This window comes from Sciurus vulgaris (genome assembly GCF_902686455.1).
Source record: "Sciurus vulgaris genome assembly, chromosome: 15".
Classification (NCBI taxonomy): Eukaryota; Metazoa; Chordata; class Mammalia; order Rodentia; family Sciuridae; genus Sciurus; species Sciurus vulgaris.
This window is the reverse complement of record NC_136476.1, coordinates 27,979,754-27,987,163: the sequence shown is the minus strand read 5'-3', so window position 1 is coordinate 27,987,163 and position 7,410 is coordinate 27,979,754. Positions and strand designations below refer to the sequence as shown.

The 7,410-nt window shown below is 44.7% G+C and overlaps 1 protein-coding gene across 4 annotated transcripts in view; it reads left to right on the top strand.

The window, feature by feature from the left end:
• Window positions 1–3,480: 3,480 nt before the first annotated feature.
• Window positions 3,481–7,410, top strand: part of LOC306645368 (receptor-type tyrosine-protein phosphatase delta-like) — a gene marked incomplete at its 3' end in the record, with an annotated part of 320,233 nt that continues 316,303 nt past the window's right edge. The window contains exon 1 of one of the 4 annotated variants that reach the window (XM_079113104.1): window positions 3,481–3,783. The remainder of the gene's footprint in view (window positions 3,784–7,410) is intronic. The other 3 variants (XM_079113102.1, XM_079113103.1, XM_079113105.1) reach the window with 3 other exon arrangements.

Below are 7,410 nucleotides of genomic sequence, written 5' to 3'. Positions count from 1 at the left end.
ATGCTTAGCATGATGCTTAGTACATAATGTAACTGGAACAATTGATTACTATTATTGTCATCATGACTATTTTTAGTCTTCTTTTACGATGCTTCATGATAAATGAGAATGAAATCTTTTGAGTACTTCTAGGAACTAACTCCCTTGGATGAGGTCCAAAACAGACTCATACTCATCGTATGCTGAATTATGCACTAGAGGGGGTTGTGCTATAGCTAAGCTCCTGTGTGCTATTTATCACAGAATGTTAGAGCTGGAATGGAGCTAAGAAAATGTCTCCTATTGCTTCTTTTTCCTCCATGTAGTTATAGTTTTAAGGTATTTTATATTTATTGCTCATTGATAAGTTGGAAAAATGATTTCTTTGATCCAGAACTTGGAGGTGATAAGGAATAGTTTATGTGATAGGGGAAACTGAGTCATGATATCTAGGTTTTTACTCTACTTCTGCCACCAAAGAGGTGGGTGGCCTTAGGGACTCAGTTTCCTTACCTATACAAATTGAGAAGATTTTATCAGATAATTAGTCCATCTCTGGTGTTCTTTGATTTAAAATTTCCAAATGCTAAACAGTTATATAAGATGCTACAGCATCACTGTGCACTTTGGTTACAAATCTGTATTAATATATGTGTATCTGGCTGCAGTCTTACTCCCACTTCTACTCGTATGTGCAGAGAAAGTTTGGCTCCTCTATTTGTCTATCTCGCCTTCCTCAGCAGCATCACCCTGAATAATTCTCAGTCTCTTTTGTATAATAATAGCTCACACTCTCTAGCTGCTGCCCTAGATCCTTACCTCTTTGTCTCAGATGTTCAGTTGTAGTAGGGAAAAGAACATTGAGGACCTCGTGGTGTCAGAAAAGTTGGGCTTGTGTCCTTTACTTATACTGTCCTCTCTGTTTCTTTGATGTCTGGGCCCCTTTTTTACCTGCTGTTGCTCACCTTGGTAACAATCATTGCCGATTTCTATAGCTAGTCTAACTTGCTACCGGGGGAATAAGATGATATTTCCTAGACTATGCTCCCAGAGAGAAGTCAGGCTTCTCAGATGCATTCTTCTTAAATGAAGTCAGATGTGTAGGTAGAGGGCTGTGAGTCTCCCCACCCAAGATAAATGCAGAGAAATAGTAGGGTTTAAAAAATTTGTTCCTCTAATATTCTGCTTTGCATGAGGGAAATGGGATCAGGGGAGGATGTGGCAGTGAGAAACCCAAGGTGGAGTTTACATCTTGGATGGGAATCATTTATCAGGAGGGTCAGATTTCTAGATCTATCCTAACGGCACAAGGAGCAGAAGTCCATCATACCTGCTCAGGGCACACCTGACTGGAAAGCTTGTGCAGGAATAAGTTTATTCCCGAATATCACTATGAGGCTAACCATTAAAAAGGATAAAAGAAAAAGAGACATGCCAGGGTGTTCCTCCTTTACCCCCAACTTATTGGAAAACTAAACTTCATTTAACAAGACTCTAAAAGGATGTGCCTTCTTTTTGGAACACACAGGGGGCAGAGGATTACTGACGAATCCTTCAGTGCTTTTCAGGAGCACAGCATGCAGATGGTGGAAACACATGGGTGGCTTGAGCCAGCAGTGAGGAAGCAGGATCATTAGGTTGAATATAAGGAGGTCTGCTTACCTTTGCTCTTTTGAAGACAGCTTAGAGTCTGCAGGAATAAGTATTGTCTGTATGTGCTGGCCTGAACACAGAATGAGCAATGGAGGTGGATGGAGGCCCTGGCTTTACTTTATTTAACCTTTCTGACCAAGTTTCTAAAGAATTTTGACGGGTCAATTGCCATCGGCGGCTTGCAGCTGTTGACTTTCTCCAAGGGGCTGGAGATACTATGGAGATCCCTTAGTTATCAATCCACACAGGGCACCTTAGCCACCCTTGGGTTCTGTGGATAAAGAACATGTATGCCAACAACTGGGCTCCCATCTAGGGAGAGGGTTTTATATTGTCCTTCACAGAAGCTGGGGAGCACTGCACTTCCAACATCATAAAAGCGAACAGCATGAAGGCAAAACAAGAGTTGTTACACCACGATTTGGATTCACTGCTTCGCTTTCTCCCTCTCTGCCGCCAAAGTGGATCCTACAAGCGTCCCCGAATGAGGCTGCCAAGGTGAACTGGGGCGGACACAAACTGTGTCTCATCAACGCACGCTCCTTATATTATTATCAAAGCTCTGAAAAGGGTGCGACCAGAATTTTTTCCTCCTGTGCGCCGGGACGCAGAGCAGGAAGCGCCCGGGTGTGCCTCTCTAGGAGATGAGTGAATCTATGAGAGAGGGTCTTTTCTGACCGGGTGGATGGATGCTGAAGAGTGACGTCACCCCGCCCCCTCCTCTGAGAGCGAGAGAGAGAGAGAGAGAGAGAGAGAGAGAGAGAGAGAGAGAGAGAGAGAGAGAGAGAGAGAGAGGAAGAGGGAGGGGGGGGAGAGAGAGAGAGAGAGAGAGAGAGAGAGAGAGAGAGAGAGAGAGAGAGAGAGAGAGAGAGAGAGAGAGAGAGAGAGAGAGAGTGTGTGTGTGTGTATGTGTGTTTTGCCTCCTTAGCCCAGCTCTCCTGTCTGCCCCTCCTTCGTCCAGCCCTCTGGCCCTCTCAGTGGGTCAGTGATCCAGATTCAGGGATTCGCCAGCGGGCGCAGCGGGCCTGGCTCTCCCCGCGCCCGGACGCACCCACACTCGCACTCTCGCGCAGGCAACGCGCACACACAACACCCTAGCGCTGGGGCACAACGATTCCGTGGGATCCCCAGCACGTTATGAAGATTTTAGAAATCACCCAGTCAAGGAAACAAAGAGAGAAGCCTTTCCAATTACTTTCCTGAGCTTTTTCATTTAATTTCCCCACCAAACCACCTCGCTTGCAACAGTAACCACCAGGTTCACGCCGGGTCCAAGGTCTGGGCTGGGCTGGCCATCCCACCTCTTGGCCCTGGACTCCGCTCGCTCGGGCTCTTCTCCAGGCTTCGCCGAGGCCCCTCTCCCCGCCTCCCCTTTCGCCCTCTGGGCCTCAGTTTCTGGTTACCTCGCGTGCGCTTCACTTTTGGGGGGAAGAAGAGAAGAAGGGAGGGGAGGCGCTGAGGGGGGCAGTCGAGTTGCTATTTGTGGCCAAAAAATCTGGTTTAAAAGAAGCAGCAGCAGGAAGGAGGAAACAGGAGAGGCGGAGGGAGGAGAGGAGACGCGGCCCCGGACCCCCCAGCCGCGAGCGGCGGAGCATCGAGGAGCGGGAGGAGGAGGAAGAGGAGGAGGAGGAGGAGGAGGTGGAGGAGGAGGAGGAGGAGGAGGAGGAGGAGGAGGAGGGAGAGGAGCCACACAGCGGCGGCAGAGGCAGCCGGAGAAGCGGGCGCAGGGCGAGCAGGAGGAGCGGGAGGAGGAGAAACCGCCGCGAAGCCGCGGGCTCTGAAGGGCCGGAGGACGGCCCGGGAACAGGAGGAGGAGGCGGAGGAGGAGGAGAAGGGGTAAGGGGTGGAGGGAGGGCGGGGGGACGCGCTCCCTTGGATGCTGGATTTCGGGATTTTGGACTCACTCGCTGACTCTCCTCCACTTCCTCGCTCTGGACTGGGCTGGCCGCACCAGGGCTGGGCGGCGGCGGCGATCAGGGGGGCTCCCGCGGCGGCGGCCGCTGCTCGGCGGGATTAAATTGGCCGCCCGGAGGCGGCGGCGCGGGCAGGCGCAGGCTGCGCGGCCGTGGCGGGGCGCGAAGGCGCTGGAGCAAAGTGCTGGTGGCGGCGCGGGAGGCGGTGGCGGCGGCTGCCCGGAGCCAACATGACCAGGTAAGTCCCCTGCCTGACCGGCCCGCCCCTCTGTGTCCTCCCCTCTGGCTGCGCCGGGATCGCCCTGAGCCCAGCCCCGGCTGCCGGCGCCTCCCGGGCCGGAGCGACACGCTCCCGCGTCCACGAGCCCAAGCGCCCGGGCGCCGGAGCGCACACAGTTTGCTCTTCTCCTGAACCTCCTCGGGCAGAGGTCCTCCCCTGCATGGTTCACTTCTCGCCTGAAACCTCAGACCCTGGAAAGAGGCGATTCTAGAGAATGGGGGTGTCCGGGTTGGTGTATTTGTGCGACCCTCCTCCTCTCCTCCTAGGGTGGGCGTAGTATTGGGGAAAAACAGGGAGCGGTGGGGCATTCCGACCTTACTCAGGGATTCTGCCACCTCATATTATATATATATGTAATTTTTTAAAGGCAGAGATTACTGTTTTAAGGAGGGCTGATTATGGTGAGGGGGCGATTTCTTTTTCTTTCTTTCCTCTGAACTAGTGGGGAGAAGGAGAAATAGCAGGAATCAAAGTCTACGCGGCTGCCATAGAGGAGGGGGATTGTTTTGGAGACCTTTCCACCGCAGAATCAAAGCTCGTAGTTCTGCCACAGGAATCTGGTGTACTTACACACACACTCATTCCATAAGGAAGGGAACGCATAATTTATAATGAAGAGTTGAAGTTGTAGGAAACAATTTGGAAAGAAAGCCAAGAACAAACCCAATATATATATATATTTTTTTTTTCTTTCTTTTAGATTTATTGTAGTTTTACATAGGCATATGGAAAACTTGCTTTGCTTCTCTGCGACATTGATTTTAATTTAAAAACATTAACAAGTGAAATCAGTTTTCTTAAGCTTACAAAGAAATCTTGAACACTAACTGTGAGCTTGGCTTTCATTAATTTGGGTGTTCCATGATTTCAAATAGTAGTTCCATTCTTCAAAACCGGGCTATCACAATCTGCTTGTATTGTTTCCAGTTCACCTCCGGGTATACTATTTGCCAAATGTCTTTCCTGTTTTCTAAATTTCCTAGAGTGATCCCCTAGCCCAGTCTACAGTTTGGATCTTAAGTACCTAGGAAGATTCCTGAGAGATTACTTTCCCTGCATTTCCTCTTAAAGTTGTTGTTGTTGCTGTTGTTGTTGTTATTTTTATTTTTTACACATGTCAGAGACACAGTGCCAGTGACTTAAAGGGCAGCTTACACATTTTGAGCCTTTTAGTAACTAGTAACTGCTAGTGATTTGAGACACATTTGCTGTTGGATTTACAGAGTTACCAATGTGGACTTTACCCTTTGGTGTATTCTTTATAACCATTGTAGCTCACCCATGGGGAGTTCTACCATAGATAGTTCTGACCAACCATTTGGACTATTCTTTCTGTTTCAAAGTGCACACACCAACCACTCAACTTGAGTAAAAAACCAGTGTGATGAGCCAAGACTCAACCTTCCGATTTAAAGGAATCTTTAGATATCAATTTAAAGATTATGTTATAGGTAATATGATGATGATCAGAAACATGCTTTGTAGATATATTTATTTTCAAAACAAATTTGATAAGATGCCTTAGATGGCTATTATAGCAAAGAGAGAACACATTTTCAATGCTTCAGGTCTGAATCTTGAAACAGATATCCTAAATGGACAATAAAATTTTCCCTACCTCCCACCTCCCATAATTATGTACTGTACTTTGCTTTTCAATGGAGCCAGCAATTCTGTGACAGATTTCTTAAATTCACCCTCATGCTATCAGCTATTATTGTACTTTCAAAGTGTGAAATTGACAAGCTGGTCAGTTTCATGAATTCAGCTGTCAGATTGTGTCCAGTTAAAAATTGCTAAAAGCTGTAAATGTGCCTGCCTGAAATTTTCTTTTGTGAAAGAAAGACAGCAAGAGGATGGGGGACTTACGGGGTGTTATTAATTGTAAATCTTTTAAAATAGTTACACTACAATATGAGTTCTATCACTGGCTGATGTTGGGAAATACATTTAGAGTTCTACCACTGTAAAAGTGGCATTTAGTTTTTATCTGTATCTCAGTTTAAATAGTGAACTAACATAAAGCCTTCAGTAATAATGATTTGATAGGAATGCAATTCAAATAGGAAAAGTGTCTTTCTCTAATATATTTTAATATACTTGAGTAATGTATTGCTTTTATAATAAAATGACATGTAAAGGGATAGAGGGATTAACCATTTTATTGTGGAGGTTATATAACACAAATTCTACTTGGGCCGGAGCACTTGTGTAGTTAGTAAAGTAATGGAATACAGCAATATATTTTAATATTTATGCATTATGACAGATAACTATAGATGTAAAACTGCTTGAAGTATTAAATGCAATGCTTTGGTTTGCTTTTTAAGATTGACACTCATTTAGAACCAAAATATCTCAAAGTGGAGAACTGAATTGGAATTCCCTCATCTGCTGCTATTTGGTAAGCCACTAGGGGCCTGTATAACTGTTCTTATATCCAGGAGGTATCCTGGTATCGCAAATGCAAACCCTTCCTAGAGAGACATTTAAAAAAAAAATCAAGTAGACCATTCCTCAAGTTTTTGTTGTTTTCTTTTTAATACATTAACTCCTGCTCTCATATCAATCATAGACACTGATTGAAGGATATTTCAAGAATATTACTTTAGGCTTCTCCAGACTCTATGGTGGTGCAAGGGGGGTTTTTCATAGACAGTGTAAAATAGAAAAGGAAGAGTTATTTGTGCAAATTCTTATGTGATCCCAGTTTCTCAGTGTATGGTAAGAGAGAGCATTAATAACTTTTCCTTACTGGATTGATAAGGGTGCTATTTGCATAATGTAGGGTTTAAAAGATAAATGAAGCAGAATTACTTTAAGGGAAGTATAGTCATAGATTGATGATGTGATTAAACTAGCTTTGTAAGTACTGTGCAAGTTTGTATGGAAGAAGAATCTAAGACGGTGACTACAGTTTAGTCAGCACTTGAGGGACATGGACTGAAGATGCACTACACATTTTTAAGTGTCAGTTTCACAAATTTGAAATCGACCAGCTGTGCCAATCTTGATAGACATTGGGCAATAAGGTCAAGTATACTTACAATGTTCTTTTGTTGATTTTCACTTTTTCAAACTGACAAGGTGCCTATTTGTAAGAGCACACTAAAAGTATTTGCATATTGGATTTCCTTCAGGCCAAACTTGATATATCTAGCCATTGAACAATTCTGTATTTAAGAAGATTCTATGGATAAATAAGAATTCATTAACACAGTTTTATATGTAAAGTGCCAATTTAAGAAAGATGAATTCCTCAAGGTGATTTTGTTTTAAAACCACTCTTCACCAGTTTCATTGTGTGTTTGGGGGTAGTCCAGAGTTGAAGTCTCTGGGCTCTACCTTGTGATCCTAAAAGCATCAGACCTAAGGTTAATATCTTCAAAAGTTGTATATCTAACCTTTGATTATGGCACCTTTTTAATTCCCCAAAATTTCTGGGAATCTTAAAAATGCACTTTGCCTTTGATATAGTGTACTTAGTTTAGTGGCCATAAAATATAGTTTTAGGATTTGTGTTACAAGCTCAGAAATGTAAAGTGCTAAATATAAAAATACAGTTGTTAAGTTTACCCAGACTAT